At 35.0% G+C, this 25,840-nt stretch overlaps 1 pseudogene; it reads right to left on the bottom strand.

Annotated features, from left to right (window-relative positions):
* Positions 1-1,392: 1,392 nt before the first annotated feature.
* Positions 1,393-25,840, bottom strand: part of LOC100753278 — a 36,928-nt pseudogene continuing 12,480 nt past the window's right edge.

Genomic DNA, 25,840 nt, shown 5'->3' with positions numbered 1-25,840 from the left:
CAATTTGTTAGATATTAGGATTGCTACTCTGGCTTGTTTCTTGAGGCCATTTGATTGGAAAATCTTTTCCCATCCTTTTACTCTGAGGTATCGGCTGTCTTTGAAGTTGAGGTGTGTTTCTTGTAAACAGCAGAAGGATGGATTCTGTCTTCGTATCCATTCTGTTAGCCTATATCTTTTTATGGGTAAGTTAAGACCATTGACATTTAGGGATATTAATGTCCATTGTTCATTGGTTCTTGTTTGTTTTGGATTTATTGTTGGTGGTGTCATTGTGTGTGGATTTTGCCCTCCTGCTTCTTTTTGTGTTTGGCAAAATTAGATTATCTATTGCCAGTGTTTTTGTGAGTGTAGTTATGTTCGTTGGGTTGGAGTTTTCCTTCCAGAGCCTTCTGTAGTGCTGGATTTGTGGATATGTATTGTTTAAATCTGTTTTTGTCATGGAATATCTTGTTTTCTCCATCTATAATGACTGGAAGTTTTGCTGGGTACAGTAGTCTGGGTTGACATTCATGCTCCTTTAGTGCTTGTAGGGTATCTATCCAAGACCTTCTGGCTTTCAGTGTTTCCATTGAGAAGTCGGGTGTGATTCGAATTGGTTTGCCTTTATATGTTACTTGGCCTTTTTCCTTTGCAGCTTTTAATATTTTCTCTTTATTCTGTAGATTTGGAGTTTTGATTATTATGTGTCGGGGGGACTTCTTTTTGTGGTCCAGTCTGTTTGGTGTCCTATAAGCTTCTTGTACTTTCATAGGCATATCTTTCTGTAGGTTGGGGAAGTTTTCTTCTATGATTTTGTTGAATATGTTTTCTGTACCTTTGAGCAGTGTTTCTTCACCTTCTTCTACACCTATTATTCTTAGGTTTGGTCTTTTCTCTACATTTAGCTCCTTCTAGATTCTCTCCTTCTCTCCTGTCACTACCTAATACTCAAGTTTATAGCATCTTATTTTTAATGTATTTCTTTCAAGTGGATGTATGTATATCCTGTAAATGAAAAATATTGGAGTTAAAAAGATGGAATTATCTTGTGTAACTTCCTCTTTATCTCATATCAAAATAGTCTCTTTATTTAGAACCATATCAATATACTCACCCAGTGTAATTATTTATTATAGAACACAACTATAATATAATTATACTTAAAAAGACATTAGATGTTACTTAATAAAATATAAACTAATGCACAGTTATTAAACTACTAAACTACAAACAAGGACATGGAGATAGAAACCAGCATTATACATGAAGAAATGTCTGATAGCAAAGCTTGATCTGGTCTAGGTCAATCTAATACATAGTTTATATTCTACGTTTTCTCAGATGATAAATTATATATTTGGACATAAATTAGGTAATAAGAAGTGCCTAATTATGGTCTATTAGTAAAAGTTAGTGAGCACTTTCCACTTTAAAATGCATAATCCTGAACTGTTGAAAGGAATTCTTCTCAGGTCTTGACAAAATAATGAAGCACTTTGGAACAAAATTGCAAAGAACATCCATGCACTGGAGGCCAAGATACAGAAGACTTCCACAGCTACCATTGCCTTCTCCTTGGTGCTATGGTAGACAGGAAGGAAGGTGATCCAAACACTGCAGAACACCAGCATGCTGAATGTGAGGGACTTTGCTTCATTTAATGTGAGAGGTAGATTTCCTTCAAGGAAAGCTACAGAGAAACTTCCTGTGGCAATGAAGCCCAAGTATCCCAAACACAATAGAAGAAAATAAGTGAACCTTTGTTACAGACTATCAAAATGTGTCCTTTTTCAACATAGACATCAGCCTCAAAAAGTGGAAGAGAAATTCCCAGCCAGATCCCACATAGAATCATTTGAATAATTGTGCAAATTGGAATGATGAAGTTCAGTGCCCCTGACACCAGCAGCCTCCTCATCCTTCTACCTGGAGTAGTAACCTTGAATGCCAGAACTACTGTAATTGTCTTGGCAAACACAGTAGAAGCAGTCACAGTGAATACTGCACCAAATATGGTCTGCTGCATGATGCATGTGATTATTGGGGTGGCCAATGAAGAGCAATGAACAGAGAAAGCAAAAGATGAGGGAGTTGAGTAGAACATAGCTGAGATCCTGGTTATTGGCCTTGAATGTGGGAGTGTCCTTGTGCATCAAAAAGACAACAAGTACAATAGCTGTGAGAACAGAGAAGCACAGGGTCAAGCAGGCTAGAGATATTCCCAAAGGGTCTTCATATCCCAGGAATGTCGTAACTATTTTGAGACAGTGATTTCTTCCAAGGTTGGCATACTGATCATCAGGGCACTTCACAAAGTAATTCGTGTCTGAAACAGGAAGCAAAGTACCATTAGGGTTACTATTTCTTGGTTATTCACCAGACATGCTATTTTAATGCATTAGAAATTATTTTTCAAGTTTTCCTTATCCATTGCGATAGATGGGAAGTTAAATTGGGGTTTTCTTTAAGAATTAATAGCAATTTCAAAAATCTATCATCTTTATGTGCAATTATACAAATCCATTGTTTATATTTGTCATGCATATTAAAGCATCTTCATTTGCTAAAAGAATTGGTTAGCCTGTCACAGTATATTCATGTTTCCATAACAAAATGTGTTAGTGAATATAAAAGCATGTTTATTCCTAATGTTTCTGTATTTTATGAAATACAAGATCATAAAAACAGCTGTTTTTAATCTGTATTTTGGTTTGTCTATCAGCTTCGAGACAAGGGATCACATACCAATATCCTTATATAGGTCTTATGTATTGAAATACAGTGAACCTCATATATTACTTAAAAGCCTTCATGGATAGTCTCAGCAAAAGCAGAGGCTTCATGAATCTTTTACCACCTAAAGTCTCTACATGTTAAAAATATAGTATTTATTATTAGGTTTCAACATATGAATTTTAGTAAGAACCAGTACCTACTAGTTTTAATATTTTATCTAATATTGAATTATCAATTTGCTCAATAAAAATATATTTGTAGAGAAACAGCATGAAGTGACATTTTTCTACATATAAGACATTGATTAGTTACATAAAGGAAAGAGGGAAGAATTTCCATCCCACAAATCATCTAATTAAAAGCATCATATCTTTAACTGTGTTCAATTCAATGTTTATAACATATCATACTTGAAAATAATAATATTATTCCAATAATGAGTCTTTACATTCGTGACTGAACATTCCTTATCAATTACTTATGTTCACTCTTATTTTAATATGTGATGTTATCTAAACTGTTGGGCTATATTACTCATCTTTTTAAATTTTTTTCTAATCATTTTATAATTATTTGTTATAAAAATGTTTTATTTTCAAAATTTTAAAATGTACTTAAGCATCTACCAAAATTTAAAATTATTGGTGTATTATTTTTGTATTCAAATATTCAAAAGTTAATATATCTAAATCATAATTTTCATCAATTTATTTTCTATTAAGTATTCCATGCAACTTTCCCCCCATTATTCACTTGGTTCTCTGAAAAATGTGTTTAATGTTTGACTGGAATTATTTGTTTCTGAACTCCTCATGAATCTCCAAATTTATTATTTTAAAATTGGATGGAGTAATTTACATCTAATCTTCAGATAAAGTAGCAAATTTTAATTTATGTTTGTGTCATCACTTGCAAAGCATGTACTTCCATCCTTTAGTTACCTATTATGTTACCAATAGCATCACTACCAAATAAGCTATAGAAACCTTGTCACTAATAAGATATTCCCACCTATTCAACCTGAAAAGTTTTCATTAAAACTTTCTTTCAATATTAAAATTGAAAGTTTTGAGCCTCCAAAGCCACAAAAAAAACCTGTCTCGAAAAACCAAAAAAAAAAAAAAAAGAAAAAAATTGAAAGTTTTGATTTCTTCTTCTATATGCAGGCTTCCAAACTCACATGTGGGCAAGTCTGCAAATGAAAGTACAACCTAAAAATGACAGAATTATTTACCATAAACACACTGCAAAGCCTATGCCTCTCAAGCAGGATGTAGCATCAATGAGCATCTACAATTTATCACAAATCTCATAGCGTAAATAAAGAAAGATAAGGATGTGAAGCTCCCAAGTCTTAGACAAGATGAAATGTAGATGTGTTATATAGAAGTGAATTCCAAGCAAATAATAAATATTACAGTGACATTCAGCACTCTAAAGGAGTTTATAAAGGAAACTTTGGTGAATAATTGCTACTAAATGATTCAATAATATTTCAGGACACATGTTGTGTAATTTATAGGGAAGAATATTGGTTTCAATTACATGATCGGATTTATCTCATCAATTTGCATAAGACATTATTGAGATTCATGTAAAAATTGTAGAAATTATTTAATCTGATTAATCTTTTCAGATGCAATATATTTATCTGTCATGTTGGTAATTTCATTCTCTGGATATGAGGTACAATCAAAACAGTAGACTGCCTTCCCTGGCTGAGGGCATTTTCTGAATTCTGGACTGCAAGGCACACTGCCTATTGAGGGTGGAATCTGAGAAAAATCATAAAAGGAAGTATAAAGAAAAATGTTTACATACTTGGTAATAGTTATCATGACTTACCACATTGCATTGCTGAAAAACATCATTTTACATATATGCACCAAATAAGAAGTACCATTTATTTATTTTATTATTAAATGTTGATGATGTATTTGATTTTCATAGTGAGAAGACTATATTTATTCATGTGTATTTATATTATATAATCTATGTCTACCTAATTTACATAGCTACGGATACATAGATTTGTGAATATATAGATATATGAAAATGTATGCTACTGAAAAAATATATTCTCAGGAATATAGGATGTGAGTTCATGACTTTATGTGAAAATGCTCTCATCCAGAAGAATGCTCAAGTAAATCTTGAGATTTTTGATATTCATGGTGCATGTAGAATTTTTTAAGTAATTCCAACACACCTGCCTGTGGTTTATGTTCCACTCTATCACCTCTTCAGGCATATACAATTATTGACCATGGGGTAAATGTTTGGAAAACTTTCCTATTTTCACCTTGAGTCCAATATTTGGCAAAAATTCCATAGTATAGTGAATGTCATATTCCATATCCTGGTTTTCTTTCTGATTCATATTTACTTCATTTCCAACAGGGTTTATAAATTGTATGTTCTTCAGGAAAAGGACCATCAGAAACATTTATTATGCTAGTTTTAATTATTCCTATACATCTAGAGCAGCTATATGAAAAATAGATTGCCTCTAATTTCTATTCATCTATCAAAGAAATGTGAGCGAATGCCTAGTACTACTACATTAGATGGAAAAATCTACATATGTGGAACAACTTTATGTTTTGAAAATACCAGCTTCTCACTGAGGTTAATTCTTTTACACTTACATACCAGAATGATATTCCAATGGAGTTGTTTAGACATTAACCATCTTATGTCTTCTAAATGCTACCCACAATCAGCTAAGGAATTGATGTCGTCTATGTTAAAATATAGAAGAATTACTTGCTTTTATTTAGTGCATTTTACTTAATTGTTCACAAGTGCTTCAATCTCTTAAACAGACAGTCAGCTTCCTCAGGGCTTTAGAATCTTCAGGAGAATCAGTGGTTTGTGTATAAGATATATTAAATGTGAGATGCATATTGTTTTCTTTTTTCATTCATTTATTTAGTTCATAAATAAAGTCATACGCAATTATGATACACAATACAGTATGTTCACAATGGCATGGCTAAATTAAACCAATTAACATGTTATATCACACATATTCATCATTTTTGTTTTGAGAACACTTAAAGTATACTATCTAACAACTTTTAAAATATAGCATATTGTTACCAACCATATTTATCATGCTCTCAGTAGGCCTCAAGACTTCACAGAGTCCATGCCTCTTGTCCAACTGCAGTTTTATATCCTTAAACCAATCATTTCCCCATTGTTAAAAAACCCACATTGAAGCCTAATAGCCACAATTCTGCTCTCTGTTCCCATAAGTTCGTCATTTCTAGGTTACACATAATATAAGGCAACAAAAGGAGATCAAGGGAATACAATTCGGGAAGGAAGAAGTCAAACTCTCACTATTTGCAGACAATATGATAGTTTACATTAGTGACCCGAAAAACTCTACCAGGGAACTCCTTCAGCAAAGTGGCAGGATACAAGATTAACTCAAAAAAATCCATAGCCTTACTATACACCGATGACACATTGGTGGAGAAATAAATCAGAGAAACATAACCCTTTACAATCACCACATACAACATAAAGTATCTTTAAAGACTCAAAGTTCTTACTGTACATGTGTTTCACTTTTTTGGTTAGTATTATATGCATCACATTAAACATAAACCTATTTTTTTTTAAGTCTGCATTGGTATGAAAATCAGAATGAAATGAAGCATTTTTTCATAAAAAAACAATCTACCCTATCTTAGGTGTAGAAGAAGGTGAAGAAACACTGCTCAAAGGTACAGAAAACATATTCAACAAAATCATAGAAGAAAACTTCCCCAACCTACAGAAGGATATGCCTATGAAAGTACAAGAAGCTTACAGGACACCAAACAGACTGGACCACAAAAAGAAATCCCCCCAACACATAATAATCAAAACACCAAATCTACAGAATAAAGAGAAAACATTAAGAGCTGCAGAGGAAAAAGGCCAAGTAACATATAAAGGCAAACCAATTAGAATCACACCCGACTTCTCAATGGAAACTCTGAAAGCCAGAAGGTCTTGGATAGATACCCTCCAAGCACTTAGGGAGCATGGATGTCAACCCAGAATACTGTACCCAGCAAAAATTTCAATCACTATAGATGGAGAAAACAAGATATTCCATGACAAAAACAGATTTAGACAATACATATCCACAAATCCAGTACTACAGAAGGCTCTGGAAGGAAAACTCCAACCCAACGAACACAACTACACTCACAAAATAACTGGCAATAGATAATCTAATTTTACCAAACACAAAAAGAAACAGGAGGGCAAAATCCACACGCAATGGTACCACCAACAATAAATCCAAAACAAACAAGAACCAATGAACAATGGACATTAATATCCCTAAATGTCAATGGTCTTAACTTACCCATAAAAAGATATAGGCTAACAGAATGGATACAAAGACAGAATCCATCCTTCTGCTGTTTACAAGAAACACACCTCAACTTCAAAGACAGGCGATACCTCAGAGTAAAAGGATGGGAAAAAATTTTCCAATGAAATGGGCTCAAGAAACAAGCTGGGATAGCAATCCTAATATCTAACAAATTAGACTTTAAACTGAAAGCAATCAAAAGAGATGAAGAAGGGCATTTCATACTCATCACAGGAAAAGTCCATCAAGATGAAGTCTCAGTCCTGAACATCTATGCCCCTAATACAAAAGCACCCACATTTGTAAAGAAACATTACTAAAGCTCAAACCACACATAAAACCACACACACTTATAGTAGGAGACTTCAAAACCCCCTTACACCATTGGACAGAAACACTAGACAGAAACTTAACAAAGAAACAAAGGATCTGACAGAAGTTATGACACAACTGGGTTTAACAGATATCTATAGAACATTCCATCCAAACACAAAAGAATATACCTTCTTCTCAGCGCCACATGGAACCTTCTCAAAAATTGACCACATAGTTGGCAGCAAAGCAAACCTCCACAGTTACAAAAGTATTGAAATAACCCCTGTATCTTATCAGACCACCATGCATTAAAGCTAGAATTCAACAGCAATACGAATTGCAGAAAACCTACATTTGCGTGGAAAATGAATAACACCCAATTGCACCATTCCTGGGTTGAGGAAGAAATAAAAAAAGAAATTAAAGACTTCCTAGAATTTAATGAGAATGTAGACACAACATACCCAAACTTATGGGACACCCTGAAAGCAGTGCTAAGAGGGAAGTTCATAGCAATAAGTGCTCACATGAAGAAACTGAAGGAAAGTAACATTAGAGAATTGACAGAACAACTGAAAGCTTTAGAGCAAAAAGAAGCAAACACACAAAGGAGGAATAGACGCCAGGAAATAATCAACCTGAGAGCTGAAATCAACAAAGTAGAAACTAGGAAAACAGTACAAAGAATCAATGAAACAAAGAGTTGGTTCTTTGAGAAGATCAATAAGATAGACAAACCTCTAGCCAAACTAACCAAAAGGCAGAGAGAGAGCATGCTAATTAACAAAATCAGAAACAAAAAGGGGATATAACAACGGACACTGAGGAAATCCAGAGAATTTTTGGTCATACTTTGAAAACCTGTATTCCACAAAATTGGAAAATCTAAAGGAAATGGACAGCTTTCTGGATAAATATCACTTACCAAAATTAAATCAAGATCAGATAAACAGTTTAAATCGACCTATAACCCCTAACGAGATAGAGGCAGTAATCAAAACCTCCCAACCAAAAAGAGCCCAGGGCCAGATGGCTTCACTGCAGAATTCTACCAGAAATTCAAACAAGAGCTAATTCCAGTACTCCTCAAACTGTTCCGCACAATAGAAGCAGATGGGATATTGCCAAACTCTTTCTACGAGGCTACAATCACTTTGACACCCAAGCCACACAAAGAGAAGACTAAGAAAGAGAACTACGGACCGATATCCCTCATGAACATCGATGCTAAAATACTCAATAAAATATTGGCAAATCGAATCCAAGAACATATCAGAAAAATCATCCACCATGATCAAGTAGGCTTCATCCCAGGGATGCAAGGATGGTTCAACATACAAAAATCCATCAATGTAATCCACTATATAAACAAACTGAAAAAGAAGAAACACATGATCATCTCACTAGATGCTGAAAAAGCATTTGACAAAATCCAGCATCCCTTCATGATAACGATCTTGGAGAGAACAGGAATGACAGGAACATATCTAAACATGAGAAATGCAATATACACCAAACCAATAGCCAACATCAAAGTAAATGCAGAATAACTCAAAGCGTTTCCTCTAAAATCTGGAACAAGACAAGGCTTTCTACTCTCTCCATATCTCTTCAATATTGTACTTGAAGTTCTGGCTATAGCAATAAGACAAGAAAAGGGGATCAAAGGGATACAAATTGGAAAGGATGAAGTCAAACTTTCACTATTTGCAGATGACATAATATTCTACATTAGTGACCCGAAAAACTCTACCAGGGAACTCCTACGGCTGATAAACACCTTCAGCAAGCTAGCAGGATACAAAATTAACTCAAAAAAATCAGTAGCCCTACGATATACAGATGATAAATCCAATGAGAAAGAAATCAGGGAAACATCACCTTTCACAATATCCACAAGCAACATAAAATATCTTGGGGTAACACTAACCAAAAAAGTGAAAGATCTGTACAATAAGAACTTTGAGACTTTAAAGAAAGAGATTAAAGAAGATACCAGAAAATGGAAAGATCTCCCATGCTCTAGGATAGGTAGAATTAACATTGTAAAAATGGCAATCCTGCCAAAAGCAATCTACAGATTCAATGCAATCCCCATCAAAATCCCAACACAGTTTTTCACAGACATTAAAAGAACAATACTCAACCTTATATTGAAAAATAAAAAGCCCAGGATAGCCAAAACAACTCTTTACAATAAAGGATCTTTTGGAGGCATCACCATCCCTGACTTCAAGCTCTACTATAGAGCCATAGTTCTGAAAACAGCTTGGTATTGGCACAAAAATAGACTGATAGACCAATGGAATTGAATTGAAAACCCTGATATTGACCCAGGCACCTATGGATACCTTATTTTTGACAAAGGTGCTAAATCTATACGATGGAAAAAAGATAGCATCTTCAACAAATGGTGCTGGTACAATTGGTTTCGGACATGCAGAAAATTTCAGATAGATCCATACCTGTCACCATGCACAAAACTTAAGTGCAAATGATCAAAGATCTCAGCATAAATCCAGCCACAGTGAATCTTCTAGAAGAGAAAGTGGGAATTACCCTTGAACAAATTGGCACAGGAGACCACTTCCTGAACATTGCACCAGTAGCACAGACACTGAGGTCTGCAATTAGTAAATGGGACCTCCGGAAACTGAGAAGCTTCTGCAAGGCAAAGGAAACAGTCAGTAGGATAAAATGACCACCCACAGAATGGGAAAATATCTTCACCAATCCCACATCTGACAGAGGACTGATTTCCAAAATATATAAGGAGCTCAAGAAGCTAGCCACCAAAACACCAAACAATGAAGTTAAAAAGTGGGGTGCAGAACTAAATAGGGAATTCTCAACAGAGGAATCTGAAATGGCTGAAAGACACATAAGAAAGTGCTCAAAATAATTGGCCATCAGAGAAATGCAACTCACACCTGTCAGAATGGCTAAAATAAAAAATACCAATGACAATCTATGCTGGAGAGGATGTGGAGAAAAAGGAACACTCCTCCATTGCTGGTGGGAGTGTGAACTTGTAAGACCACTCTGGAAATCAGTATGGCGGTTGCTCAGAAAAATGGGAATCAGTCTACCTCAAGATCCAGCCATTCCTCTCTTGGGTATATACCCAAATAGGGCATGTCCATACAACAAGGACATATGTTCAACCATGTTCATAGCAGCATTGTTTGCAATAGCCAGAACCTGGAAGCAACCTAGATGCCCCTCAACTGAAGAATGGACTGAGAAAATGTGGTAATCTATACAATGGAGTACTACTCAGCAGAAAAAAGCAATGGAATCTTGAAATTTGCAGGCAAATGGATGGAACTAGAGGACACCATCCTGAGTGAGGTAACCCAGTCACAAAAAGACAAACATGGTATGTACTCACTGATATATGAATTTTAGACATAGAGCAAAGGATTACCAGTCTATAATGCTCTTCACCAAAGAAACTAGGAAACAAGAAGGACTCTAAGTGATAAATTGTCCCCAGGAATGGAAGTGGCATGAACTCCCGAACTAATTGGGAGCATGAATGTGGGGGGGGGAGAAGCTGCTACAATAAGAGCAAAAAAAGAGGAGTAGAAGAGAGGAAATGGAGGGGCAGAAACATTGAGTTGGGGGAAGAATAGAGGAAAGAGAGCATGATGAGAGATACCATATCAGAGGGAGCCACTATAGGTTCAAGAAGAGATCTGGAACCAGGGAGATCTCCAGAGACCTACAAGGATGACACCAGCTGACAATCCAGGCAAGGTGGAGAGGATAACCCAAAAGCCCTTCAACTAAAATGAGATTGATGACTTCTCTTTATGCCATCCTAGAGCCCTCATCAAGTGGCTGATGAAAGCAGAGACAGACATCCACAGATATACACTGAGCCACAATCTGCAATTTAGTTGAAGAGAGGGAGGAATGAAGAACGAAGGGGTCTGTACCAGGTTGGAGAAACCCACAGGAATAGTTGATGTGCTCTCCCTGAACAAGGGAGAGCACATTGACCCCAGATGCTGTCAGGGAGGCCAGTACAAGATTGCTCCAGACCCCTGAACATGGATGTCAATAAGGAGGCCTCTGCACTCCAGGGAGCCTCTGGTGGTGGATTAGTATTCTTCCCTGGTGCAAGAAGGTACTTTGAGAGCCCAATCCATGTGAAGGGTTACACTCTGGCCCTGGACACATGGGGAAGGGCCCAGGACCAGCATAGGAAGACTTGGTGGACTTTGCAGAGCCCCTGTTGAGGGCCCTACCCTGCCTGGGGAGTGGTGGGTGGATGGGGTGGGGGTGGGCGGGGGGTGGAGGAGGATGTTGGGGGTGAGGGGAGGGAGAGGGAGAAGGGACTTGAAATAAGCTTGTTCCCTAACTAGAACTAAAAAAAAATCTACCCTATCTTACTTCTGGCCTGTTGGTGATGTACAGAAGTGGTCCAAGCATAATAGATGATAGCCATATAGTCCTGTAAGTACAACTAAGTATCTTCTTTGATTTATACAGTAGAAGTTAGGAAGAATTTCACCTATTTTTGTAGATAAACTATTCTTTCTCCAATCATCCAGTAGCCTGTATTCGACTTCAACTAGTAGAGAAATGTTGGGCAGAATATGTAGGTCCTTGTTGATATCTTCAAGAGCAAAATGGAGACAAAATCAAGGGGATATTCTTATTTGATAATCTAAAAAGTAAGCAAAGAGACCATTAGAGATTTGCTCAAAATATAATAACATGAAGTCATAATAATAGTATTCCTTTATGAAATGCTCATTTTTCCCATTGTTAAAGTTAGACAAGTCCTGTTACTGTGCTATATGAGAATGTGAGATAGCTGATATTAAGTAATGGTATTTTAAAAGGTTTTGATGTGCTGCTCACTCATGTGGGATACATTGATTTTGAACTTTCATACAGTTTTTTTTCCTTTGTGAACATATTGAGAAGCAGGTCCTAGAAGATATTGAATCTGATCATTTTTAATTTTAGAATTCAATACATAGTGCATATGAAAAATAGGTAGATATTATTTGCTACTTGTTAGTGATACAGTTTTACACAGAAGCAGCAATTTCATGACTCAGTTACAAATACAGGGAATGGGTAGCCAAATATATCTGTTGATATATCTACAGCTCTGAGAATCGTTTAAATCTATAAGTAATGCAAATAACACAATTATGTCTACTTTATACATACTTGTCTTCCTTCATTTATTTTGATGCTGTATAATCTTTGGTGATATGTTATTTATTATAACAGTGATGATTTATTAGGAGAACTGAGCTTTATTCTTGTCACATGGTCCCTTTGATTATTTGATAAGCTAATTCGTACTCATTCATCTGAACATCCTATTCATGATCCTAGATTTCTGATTTAAAAACAAACTTCATTCTTTCCTAGTGACCTCCCATTCTGTGATTATTTTATTGATGGATGATGATGATGTCTCCAGGTTAAATTTGAATTTTCCACTTAAAGTAGTGGTGTTACTATGGTGGGGAATTAAAGTCTTAAATTACAGAAATTTTAGTTTTCCAAATAAATTTTTATAATTTACACTTGTTCTTATGGATTCAATGTTCAATTTCCTTGAACTCTTACTGTTCATTCATTTCATATTTAAATGTATCCATATCACATTTTTGATTATTTACTGATATTCATGTAACATCATTAATATTTTTGCATTTCCTAATTTATTGATGACCCTTTACTCATGAGATCGGACTTTTCATTTTAATCTCCAGAAAAGCTGAAGTTTACTGGAGATTATTTCTTCCTCAACATACCACATTGTCTTCTGCTCCAAAGCATGAATGTGATGGGATATTATTAAATTTCAAGATTCTGTTCATTTTTCAGGCCAAAATTTGTTTCCACCAATTTATTAAAACATAAAGAAAAATCCATTAATTTCAGTACTTCTATTGGTCCTCAATAATTTTATAATCTTCTTTTCATATTTGGTTCTAATTATCAGTATTTTGTAGGTTTCATTTGCTTTATTCAAAGTCATGAATTTGCTGTGCTGTGTAAAACTTCTATCTATATATGAAACAAATAATCTAAATTCAAATCCCCCCTCCATAGAAAACATTGTTAAAATGGATCAATAGTATACATTAATACATCTTAAAGACGAGAGTCAGTTTTTAAGGGTGTGTCCTCTTGTGGGTTTTTCATTTTCAAGTGGATGGACACATATACAAGTGTTTAAAGTAAGTTCGAATTATAATTGATGTTTAAAAAAAAGACTTGAAGGAGTGGAACAATTTCATCAAAATACATTATATCAAATTGTTAACCAACAATCAAAACAAATGTTCCTTATTCAGTTATATTCAAAACATGACAGTTGTATATGTGCTTACATATTTGGAGTTTTAACTTGATGTGAATACAGGTTGATTGACAGTTTTGCATCCCTAACAGCACTATGATTCTTGATGGTAGAAAATGTTGGCCAAAAGTATTTATATCATGTCCTTAATAAACAAGAAAAAATATCAGAAAAAAATGGGATTCTGCAATCCCAATAGTATAAACACACCACAATGTGTGTATCAAATCCTCATATCAAAGGTGCCACATAAAAAAGGCCAAACTGAAGTTTGGCTCATCAGTATGCAAGAAGTTTAGTGAACCTCAAATAAAAACTATAGTAATTCTGGAAATATAAAAAGTCACATGCATACAATAAACTACCCTTTCTTTGAGGGTAATCTCAATCATTGAGATTACCAGTTCTAGTGAATAACTAAAGCCACAAAAGGCTATTGCTTAGTCACAGAAATTTTGTTTAAGTAAGTCAGTAGAGGAGTGGGCACCTGTGACTTCTGATTTGTTTTACCGCACACAAAGAAATACTAACTCAACTCAGAATTGTAATACCATGGGCAGGAACTGGGTATAACACCAATCCTTCTGAGGGACTCTATTTGTGAAAACTGTGGATGCAGAATATTAATACAGTATATTAAATACATTTTTCAATTCAAGTTAAGAACTCATACCAGCTGTTTCATTTATATACTAGAATTCATCACAATATTAATTAGTAATGTTCAACAAGGCATGTGGAAACAAACTTTGATGAGGTTTATGGCATATCTACATAGGCCAGACTTAAATATGTTTATGAAAAACATTAAACACAGCGACATTTATTTAGAGAACAAATACAAAAGCATTTTCCCAGTTGGTAAATAATCTTTGAAAATGAAAGACATAAAATAAAACAGAATATTAAGGAGTGATTCATGCAGTGCTATCATCTAAAATTGTGTAGATAAACATAATCATTCCAAACATGATTTAGGAGATTATTAATCCTAAAAGTTAGAAGGGTGAAAATTAAGTGTGTAGGATATAGGGTTCTGTAGCCAAAATTTTAAATATTATTAGTAAGTATTTAGGCATAATACCAAAATGTTTCCCACAAGATATAATATACATGCATATATATGCATATACATATGCTATCTATATTATAGCTGTGTTTTAGAATTGAACATTTTATCCCCTTTACTATAAAATTATATCTCAATTAAATTTCAAAAAGATCATGTAATCATGATCCTACAAGGTCACACCTATTAATAGTACCACTCCATTTGAGGACTACTTTATTTCAAAAGACCACAATCCACTAGCTGGCCCCCAAAGGCTTATACACATATCACAATACAAAAAAAAAAATACATTAAGTGCAACTTCAACAGTGCCCATAATCTGTAAGAGTCCCAAATTGTTTTAAAGTCCAAGACTCCTTTGAGATTCATAACAGTCTCTTAACTGTAATCCTTCTATAAAAATCAAAATAAAAAACCAGATCATATATTTCCAACCTATAATGCCACAGGATATTCATTACCAATCCAAAACCAATGGATGGGAGCACAATAAGGAAATACCTGACCAAATAAGACCAAAACCCACTTGTGCATGCTCCAAACTCTGCATCTCCACCTCTGATGCTGAGATGCTCTTCAGGTCCCTAATTCCATTCTCCAATTTCATTTATTGACTGCAACACATGTCTTTCTCTTGGTCTGGTTCTGCTCCCTGTTAGATGCTATGCTTAGCCATTATTCCAGGATGCTTGCATTTCTAATACCTGGGGTTTCTCCTAGGCAATCCAGGGTTCAGTATCACAGCTTCACAAAACAGCCTCTCTACTAGGCCTCCATTCAGGGACACCTCTAACACTTGCTTAGCCTCAGAATCTTTCTTTGCACATGGAAGCAAATTCCATAATTTTTTCTTCTATCCTCAACTCTAAAACCAGATCCACATGACTAATCCTGCCAAATTCTGACACTTACTGGGGCTGGAACATGACTCACTGTTCAATTAGAATTTCACCAGCTTTATGTTTTCCTAATCTTGTATGTCCTTGAACTTTCTCTTTAGACCAAACTTAGAGATCTGTGAGTTTCCTCTGCATTCTGGATGCTGGGATGAAAGGTGTGCCCCGCCACAGGTGGCTCTATGATTTTCTATACCTCCTTTTCAAAAGTTGGAAACTTACCTAAGTGGTATCTTGCCCTGAGTTTACCCCTCCCATTACTTAATGGGTATCTCCTTGACCATAGGATTTAGAACCATTCCACTTCCTGGTATTCTTTATCTCCTTGAAATTTATATTTTGTAATTTATCCTGCTCACCTTGGTCCTTTTGAATTTTTATTAGAGTTAACACTCAAAACCATATGATAGAATCTATACTAGGCTGTCTTGAGATTACTACTGCCAATAGAATCAACCAAAAACTGCTCATTTTAACCCCAGTTAGACTCGTTGGAAAAGGGCAAAGGCAACTATATTCTTCTCCAGAACATTACTAGAACAATCTCTAGGCAACATACAAAATTCTTATCTAGAACCTCTTAATTGAGTCCACAACTGTTCAAATAACACTTAGCATCTTTGGCTTTCATGTTATTATTAGCATGGCCCTCTAACCAGTGTTTAAAACAATCCACTGCTTTCCAAACCCAAATTTCCAAAGTCTAAATTCCTCCAAGCGAAAACATGATCAGGTCTAGCATATTAATACCCCAGTCCCTAGTACCAACTTCCTCTTAGTTTGGGTAACTTTTTATGGGAAAATACACTGTGAATTCGGGTGGCTTGTTTGCCATTTCAAAGGTTCAGATTCATTATCTTCATGTCAGTGAGTGAGCATGGCAGCAGGAAGGCAGATGTGGTGATGGAGCTGAGACTACTAAATCTTGGCTTCCAGGCAGCAGGAAGTTGACTGACACCAGGAGGAAGCTTGAGGAAAAGACTTCAAAGCCCTCCTCCACAGTGACACACTTTTTCCAGCAATGCCACACTTTCTCCCACGAGGCCCCATCACCTAATATGCCACTTGTTTGGGGGCCATTTTCTTTCAAACCACCAAACTATCACTAACACTGACACTTTCTATCCTGAAACTTTGTGATTAGTCTGCTTTGCATCTATAAGAGTAGCACTGGACCCCAGCAATGTGGGTTTCAGTGAGGAGACCTCAGAAATCTATGGGGCTTCCTGTAGTAGATCAGATCACTTATCCCTAGCATAGGTGTGGACTTTGGGAGCCCATTCCACATAGAGGGATACTCCCTGAGCCAAGACACACAGGGGTGGGACTAGGCCCTGTCCCAAAGGATATGATAGACTCTGATGACACTGTGGAAGGCCTCACCCTTCCTGGGGAGCAGAAATGATATGTGATAGGTAGGGTTTTAGTTGGGCAGGAGTGATAGGGTCAGAGGGGAGGGAGAGGGAACTGGGATTGACGTGCAAAACAATCTTGTTTCTAATTCAAATAAAAAATCTGCAAAACAAAACAAAAAATCAAGTAAACAACAACAAAAGAAAAAGAGTAGCACTGGAACCCAGCAGTGGTGGTGCATGCCTTTAATCCCAGCACTCCTGAGGCAGAGTAAGTCGGATCTCTGTGAGTTCGAGACCAGCCTGGTCTGTAAGAGCTAGTTGTTCCAGGACAGCCTCCAAAAGCCACAGAAAAACCCTGTATCGAAAAAAAAAAATCCAGAGTAGCACCGCCTTTCTTCATTTCTATTTTTGTGATTGAATAGTATAGATCTGTGAATTGGCCTGAGTTTTATTAATTAACTTCTAATGTTGGTAGTATGTATTATTGTTTTTTATAATGAATAACTAAAGGGGAAGAGTATAAACGTATATGCTTAATGATAAAGAAACTTTAGTTTTGATTGGAGCAAATAGAACTTGAGATTATACAAATGATGTTACTATGGAATAGGTGTATTTTTCCTAATTTAATTTGAAAATAGGTAATAGTCTAAGCTACATTGAATGTTCCCAGAGCCACTCACATATTAACATCTCTCATAGGACATAGGAGATTATCAGTAAACAAAATAACAGGTTGAGAGGAGATAATGTTGAAAAAATAGATATAGAATAAGTGGTATGTTGAAACTTGTAATATGTTTAATCACATCCCATTGTTTAATGTCCTCTACATAAAGAAAATGGATAACATGGTAGAACTAAAAAGAAACAAGCACAAAATTGTAATTACCATAACGTGTAAGAGGGGTCATAATATGGGCAGTTTGAGGCTTGAAATAAATATTTAAGTATTATACTACAGACTAGGTTTTCAAACAAATACACAGACATTGTTCTCATTATGGTACTTAACACCACTTTATTTCTTTACATATACAGTTACCAAAGTCTCACTCATTACTATAAAGAATATGGGAGGCTTAATTTGATAATGACCAATTAGCCTTCACAGAAAAAAAATCTTGTCCCTTCTTGCCTATTGTTTTCAATATTCCCAGAAGAAAGTCAGTTATGTTTGTCCTTTTCTAGGTTGAATTTAGCATGATTTTCTTACATTAGTTTATACCATTCCATCACACCAAAACAGAAGCATTCTTACTTGCAGAGGAACAACAGATTGAAGATTGGAACTGTTCCCATAAGATATTATACAATCATTTGTAAATTTCTGTTAAGTGATTAAGTGTAGAAAAATATCTCTCGTCTTGAGATTGGATTGATTTCCTTAGACTGAACAAGATGTTATTCATACATAGTGGTATGATTTTCTGAGATGTGCAGGAAATACATAATTGCTATACTCATGGTACAAAATAGCTTGGTACTCATTTTATCCTCCAGATTTTCACTTTACTCTAAAGATTTCAAGTTTCTTATTAAAGTCCTTGAACATTATTACTAATACTGCCGCAAAATGAGTATAGTGTCACATAGTGTTAAATATAAGAAAGATGATGTGGTTTAAGAAAATCTATCAGGGGGCCAGGCATTGGTGGCACATGCCTTTAATCCCAGCACTCTGGAGGCAGAGGCAGGCAGATCTCTGTGAGTTTGAGGCCAGCCTGGTCTCCAGAGCATGTGCCAGGATAGGCTCCAAAGCTACACAGAGAAACCCTATCTAGAAAAACCAAAAACAAAACAAAAAAAATCTATCAGGGGATATAAAACATTTGTCTTTAGTTCAATGTCTTGTTATATGCTCAAGAATACTGTGTCATAAGTATTTCCTAAAGTGTCCCAATAAATATAATCTACACATATGACAGTGTCATAGTTCAGTGTTGCATTCAATGGCATGAATATTTGTTTGTAAAAAAGAATATAGACCAAATCTAGTTTCAAAGAAAAATGAGTTTCACCTTTTTAGAATATCAGTTTCAAACTTACACCAATATTTAAAAGTACCCTAAAGTAGATTAGAAGAAATGGAGGGATTAAAAAACACTATTGTTCCTAATACAGAGGTGCAAAACTGGCGCAAAAGTTGTTCCTAATTTTCTTCTTTTTCACACATTCCAGGGCAGTTGTGGTACCATGAGAATGACTTAACTGAAATGTGACCCAACTAAGTATTTAAAGTGGGAAGCTTGGGGATTATTTTGTCTTTTATTAATATCAAATTCATACACAATGATTATAAGACAGTAGGGGAAATCCATGTCATATCACCAGATGCTCTTATATTCCTGCTGGATAACCAGCTCTCCTCCACTGTGTTGTAACTATGTGTTTATCAGCTGTAGTAGTTCCCTGGTAGAGTATTTAATATCATTTATGTAAACTTTCATATCATCTGCTAATAGTGAAAGTTTGACTTCCTCCTTTCCAATTTATATCCATTTGATCTCCTTTTATTGTCATATTGCTCTATCTAGCACTTTAAGTACAATATTGAAGAGATAGGACAGAGTGGGCAGCCTTGTCTTGTTCCTGATTTTAGAAGAATTATATCAAGTTTCTCTCCATTTAGTTTGATGTTGGCTATTGGTTTGCTGTATATTGCGTTTATCATGTTTAGGTATGTTCCTGTTGTTCCTGATATCTCCAAGACCTTTATCATGAAGGGATGTTGTATTTTGTTAAAGGCTTTTTCAGCATCTAGTAAGATGATCATGTGGTTTTTCTTTTTTCAGTTTGTTTATATGGTGCATTACATTGATGGATTTTCATATGTTGAACCATCCCTGCATTTCTGGGATGAAGCCAACTTAATCATGGTGGATGATTTCTCTGATGTGTTCTGGGATTCGATTTGCCAGTATTTTGTTGAATGTTTTTACATCCATGTTCATAAGGGATATTGGTCTGTAGTTCTATAGCATAGTTGTGTATATTTGGTTTGGGTGCCAATGTAATTGTAGCCTCATAAAAAGAGTTTGGCAATGAACCTTCTGCTGCTATTATGTATAACAATTTGAGGAATACTGGTATTAGCTCTTCTTTAAATTTCTGGTAGAATTCTGCACTGAAATCATCTGGCCCTGGTCTTTTTCGTGGTTGCTAGCCTTTTGATGACTGCTTCTAATTCATTAGGAGTTATATGTCTGTTTAAATTGCTTATCTGTTCTTGATTTTAATTTTGGAAAGTGATATCTATCCAGAAAATTGTCCATTTCCTTTAGATTTTCAAATTTTGTGGAGTACATGTGTGTCCCTCCTGAAGCTGCACACTAGGTCAAAGAGGTCGACCTTCCCCAAGTAGAGGAGGACATGTCTTTGATCAAGGTTATATGAGTGACCTGTGTTCCCCTGCTAGAACCTCCAAACAAACTCTCAAGGACTATTTGAAATTTTCTTTTAACAGGATGCTTGGATTTAAAGAATGAGAGAGCCGAATGCCAACACAAAGCCAGCTTTATTTTTAGTTGGGTTGGGACTACAAATGTTTTGAGAAGTAAAGAAATTTTCCTTTAGCTAGTGAGATTTTTACCATGTAGAGAATAATTGTGCAATTACCCCAGACATTTTCTTACTTTGTAATTTTTTCCATAGTTTTCCCTTCTGCTTTAGGTGTCTATATGTCCAAAACACTTTGACTTCTTCAATGTGAGTATTTCTGTTTTCCCATAAAGACAAATACAGAACTCTGCCCCAACACTTATTTTGTATGTTTTCCTTTCAATGTGTTGAATTGTCACATCAGTTGATCAACTATCATTTCTCCTTATTAAGAGGTCTCTCCTGTTCAAACCATATCTTTTTCAAATTTGATGATATCTGTAATTTTTTCTCCTGTGGAAACAAAAGCAAAACCCAAGATAGCACATATCCTGGTTTCCATTTTGAGGTCAACACTTCTTTAAAGTACACTCACTGATTTATTTCAGTAGTTTTGTTTTTTCTATTTTCCAATGTCTCTCCACAGCTGACATTCCTTTCTCATTAGCATTTAAAAATTAAAAGGTATTAATACATTATGTATTATATATCTGAAGGTCTTTATTACCACTTTACGTTTATTAAAATTATTTTAAAATGTGATTAGATATTTCTACAACCTCTCGTCATATTGGATTTTGTGGCAAGCCTGTAATATGCTTTATAATGTAAAATGCAAAAAGTGCTTCATTTTACTAGAGACATATGCTAGAGCATTGTTAGCCTTAATTTGTATATATATCCCCATGACGGCCATGACTTCAGCCTGTTCAGAAGGGAAATTTGGAAGTGGATATATTTCATTTTGCAGAATTTGAAAAATTAAAATATGTATACCATACCATAGATATTTACTCAGGATTTCCTAGAACAAATGGTTTGCCCTCTATATCCTGAATAAATATCTATGGTATAGTATACATATCTTAATTCTTCAAATTCTGTAAAATGAAACATATCCATTTCCAAATTTCATTTCTTTGCTTACCTTTAGGGTTACTTCCTGCAGATAATGAAGTTTGATTATACAAGGAGAAAGTAGCACAAGTTTTTACAATTTCCTTTGCTTGTTGACAGGTAATGGAAAAATCCCTTCTTAAATTTTGCTATTGATATGGAGCTTTTATGAAATTCCAAGACCTCTAGAAATTTCCAACTAATAACTGACCATTTTTTTATCATTATCTTGTGCTAGAAGACCTGGCAGGTCCATATATGATCTTATGTGTGATACACGTAAACATATGGAATGATTCTTATTCCTGACTATTTCCTAGAATGGTATAAATAAGAAAGTCAATTCTGAATCACAATAAATAAGATCAGCAGTTTTTATGGGTAAAACAATTCTTTCTGCATAGAGTCAGCAACTATATTGAGAGTTGCTGTAGAATCCATTAGTACATGAGAATGGCATATAATTCTGTCTTTTGAAATGAATCATAAGGGCTTTCAGTAACTTTACTTAAATTTTCTAATTTATAAGCTTTCTTTCCTGATTTATTTGCATCAATATAGAATGTAGTGTTTCAGTAATTGGTGTTCCCCATACCATGTGAAGAAGGACCCAGTTGTTTTTTTTTTTTTTTTATGAATCAAAATCTCTTGTTTTGAGGATATCTGTTGTTAATCTCTCCCCAAAAGTCACTCAAAGCTCTTTGCCAATGTTCATTTTCTACCCATAAAAAGGCAATTTCAACATTAGTAAAAGTTACTATAATTTCTCTTAGGCCATTACTTTTACTTGTTGAAGTCTCCATTTTCCCTTTAGAATCAACTCAAAAGCTTTTCCAAATAACTTTTTAATTTTTTACTCTATGTGGTAAAAATATCCATTTTTAAGATAATATATTTTCTGTGCATTAAAGTCTGTGTAGGGTAAGGCATATAGGGTAAAATAACCAAAATTCAGTCAAGCTCTGTATCCAAATGATCCACATGTTCATCCTGTAATTATTTTCACCAAGTCCAATTCTCTGTCAGAGTCAGCTAATAATTCCCTTGGTCTACTTAAGTCCTTGTCATCTTTTAATGTTTGAAACAAATTACTCAGTTCTTGAAATATTACTCCATTAGTGACCCATAGGCAGGTAACATCTCCCAGCAATTTTTGAAAGCCATTCAGAATATGCAATTGATTTGTACAATATGCCTCCTGATTTGTACCATTTGTGGTTGAATTTTTTGTAGATCTATTTTATATCTTGTCATTAATAGAAACTCCTGTTTGTACTTTTAAAGCAATTTGTAATTCCCAGCAAGGCAGGACTTTCTTCACTTCTTCAAACCTTTCTAAAGTATCTACACTAGAATCAGCTAATAAGATATAATCCATATGGAAATTGTACAAATTATTTACAATGACTCTCAAGCAAACTATTGACATGGGGAGGAATTATTTCATATTCATTGTGGGAGAGTCTTCCATTTATATTTCTTAACAGGCTGTTACTTATTGTAGATAGGCACCAAGAAGGCAAATTTTCCATGTCCTTTAATTATAGAGGTATACTGGAAAAATCATCTTTTAAATCAGTAACTGTAATAGATGATCCTTTAGTAACAGAGAAGGCAAAGAAATTCCAGACTGTAGACAGCCTATCAGCTGAATTACTTGATTTAGGGTCTCAAATCTGTCAGCATCCTCTATTTTCCAGATTTCTTTTTAATAACAAATTCTGGAGAATTCCAAGGACTGGTTGATTCTTCAATGTGTTGAACATTTAGCTGCTTCTGTACCACCTGTTCTAAGGTCTTTAGCTTTTCTGATGTCACAGATCATTACTTAACCAAGATAGCTTTGTCAGTTAACCATTTTAAAAGTAGGGGGCTGTTGGTACCTCTGAGAGGTCAACAGTTGTTGTGCCCTATTTTTGTACTGCCTGAATATTTGGTGGCTGTTTTATATATACTCCCTTTTAATATTTTTCCCAGACACATTTTTCAGTTTATTGTCAGTTTCTAAGATTGAAGGAATATTATTCTGGGTATTCCATAGTTGTAATAAAACATGATCCCATTTATTCACTGCTATATGAGCTATGTATTGCCTCAATCTTGCTCTCTGTCCTTTTGTCTGTATACATTCAACCCATGTTATGCTCTGTTTTATCTGAGATGAGGTTCCAATCCCTAAAAATCAAACATTCACCCCCTGATAAGGCCAATTTGGATTCCATAATTCAGGTGTAATCAGTTAGATCTGCCCTAGTGTCCAAGATACCTTCAATGACAATGTCATTTATTTGAACTCTTAGCTTTGGTCTTTGACATTTTGTAGAAATCTGCCAAAATATTCATTTTTTTGGCTTCTCATGAAACATGTGTTTTATTTTCCAAAGCTCTTCTATCATTCAGAGGAGCATGATGTTTTAAAAATAGGCAGTAGGTCATTTAGTTACTCTGGGAGAAATTTTTCACAAACTTACTGGATATAACTCTACAATATTTGACATGGGAGCCTGCCTGAGATCCCACCCCAAGGTATTTCCCAATGGGAAAGGGTTTCCTTGTTTGTCTCATGTCATTCTGTATTCATTGGTTCAATTTCATTCTTTGCTGCACCTTCTGCTTACTCCACAATGCAAGGGCATTCTCTTTGGATTAGAAAAACATTGTTATTAGGAATGCTCTGTCTTTGATCTCTTTTTAGATGATCCTGTTTGCCACAATTAAAACATTTGGCATTTTGCTTTCTCTTTAAGCCTTTGGAAATCATTTCTCCTCCTCAAACCTCATCACAGTCAAGAGATTCAATATTGATTGTATATTTATCAATTCTTCCATAGATACTCAACTGGTCTTTTAGGGCCCAAATATCTTTTTGAATTACAAACTAGCATTTTAAAAGCCAAATGATGAATTAGTCTTTGTCTGACTTCTGAATCAGTAGTAGTTCTATTTACAGCTTTAGTCGATCTTTGCAAAAAATTAGTGAAGATTTCATTTGAGCTTTCGATAACAGTATATTGCTCAGTTCTCTTTTCTGATTCTTGAATTATGTCCCAAGCATTTAAACCTTCTGTATGGCATAGGGACAAAGTGGGTTCATCAAATATAGCCTGACTATTTATATCAGCATAAATACCCTCACCAAGTATTTGATCTTGGAAACTCTCAAAACCTTTAGCCTTATTTTAAAGTTCAAGAGCCTTAGTTTGTTCTCTCAACCATCTTTTCTTCATAACAGAGGAGCATATTCTAATACTGCTGAGACCAATTGATTCTAATCTTTTGGAGTAATTTGATTCCTTATTTATTTTTCTAATTACAATTAGACCAATTTTAAATTAGAAACAAGCTTCTTTTACATGTCAATCCCATGTCCCCCATGATTTTGTATTCAATATCTGCCTCACATAAGACCAATGCATATCATAGGAAACTGTCACTTACTTAATAATTTTTAAATCCATCATATTATAAGTCCTCATTTACATACACATACCATTTGAAACAATTTTCGTTTGTTGGCCTTTCATAAACAGTAATAGGATAAATCAAGGCTGGTGTACTAACAAACTTAGGCCTCTCAGCTCTAATTCTATAATGTAGTGGTGAGGTGGATTCCCCTCTGAATTATTCCACCTGTGTCTGGATGCTCTTATTATCAGTCCTAATGAATTTTTCCAAGGCTTGGAATTTACCAATAGCTGCCTTTTTAGGCCTTGTTCTAAAGTCTTTATATAACCATTCAATTTCTTTTTCTCCTAATGTGTAAACATCTATAAGTTTTAACTTATAAGCCAAAGATGTCTTGTTTTCTTTAGTGACTATCTGTATGGCTTGCATATTGCTTTCCAAAGTTAGCATCATTTTGGATAATTTCTCATAACCATTTTGCATGGTGTGTATTCTTTTAGTCAGTTTCACATTTTTGACATTGTGAATCACCCCATTCCCAAATCCCAAATCAGATGAGTATCAACCTGCCAGACGAGCGCTTCTGTAGTTCACTGCCAGTTTGCCTATACACAAGACAGTATGGACTCCTCCTCTCTGGATTTTGTCTGGTTATGTACCTCCAGGAAAGACCACACCCTTGAGCATTCTCAAAATATGTATGTTGGATAAATCTGGCAGCATTTATAATCAAATATATTTTAGCAGCTGCTGCTCCTTCTTCTGCAAACAATTCAAAGACAACAAAACAACATACAGTTTTCTCTGTGTGTTTTTCATCTTTACATGCCTTTTAAAAAATACTCTACTTCTTTATTTTTATTTTTT

The sequence above is a fragment of the Cricetulus griseus genome, chromosome 3 (assembly GCF_003668045.3).
Source record: "Cricetulus griseus strain 17A/GY chromosome 3, alternate assembly CriGri-PICRH-1.0, whole genome shotgun sequence".
Lineage (NCBI taxonomy): Eukaryota > Metazoa > Chordata > Mammalia > Rodentia > Cricetidae > Cricetulus > Cricetulus griseus.
Note: the sequence above shows the minus strand (reverse complement) of the source record. Positions and strands in the feature narration are given on the sequence as shown.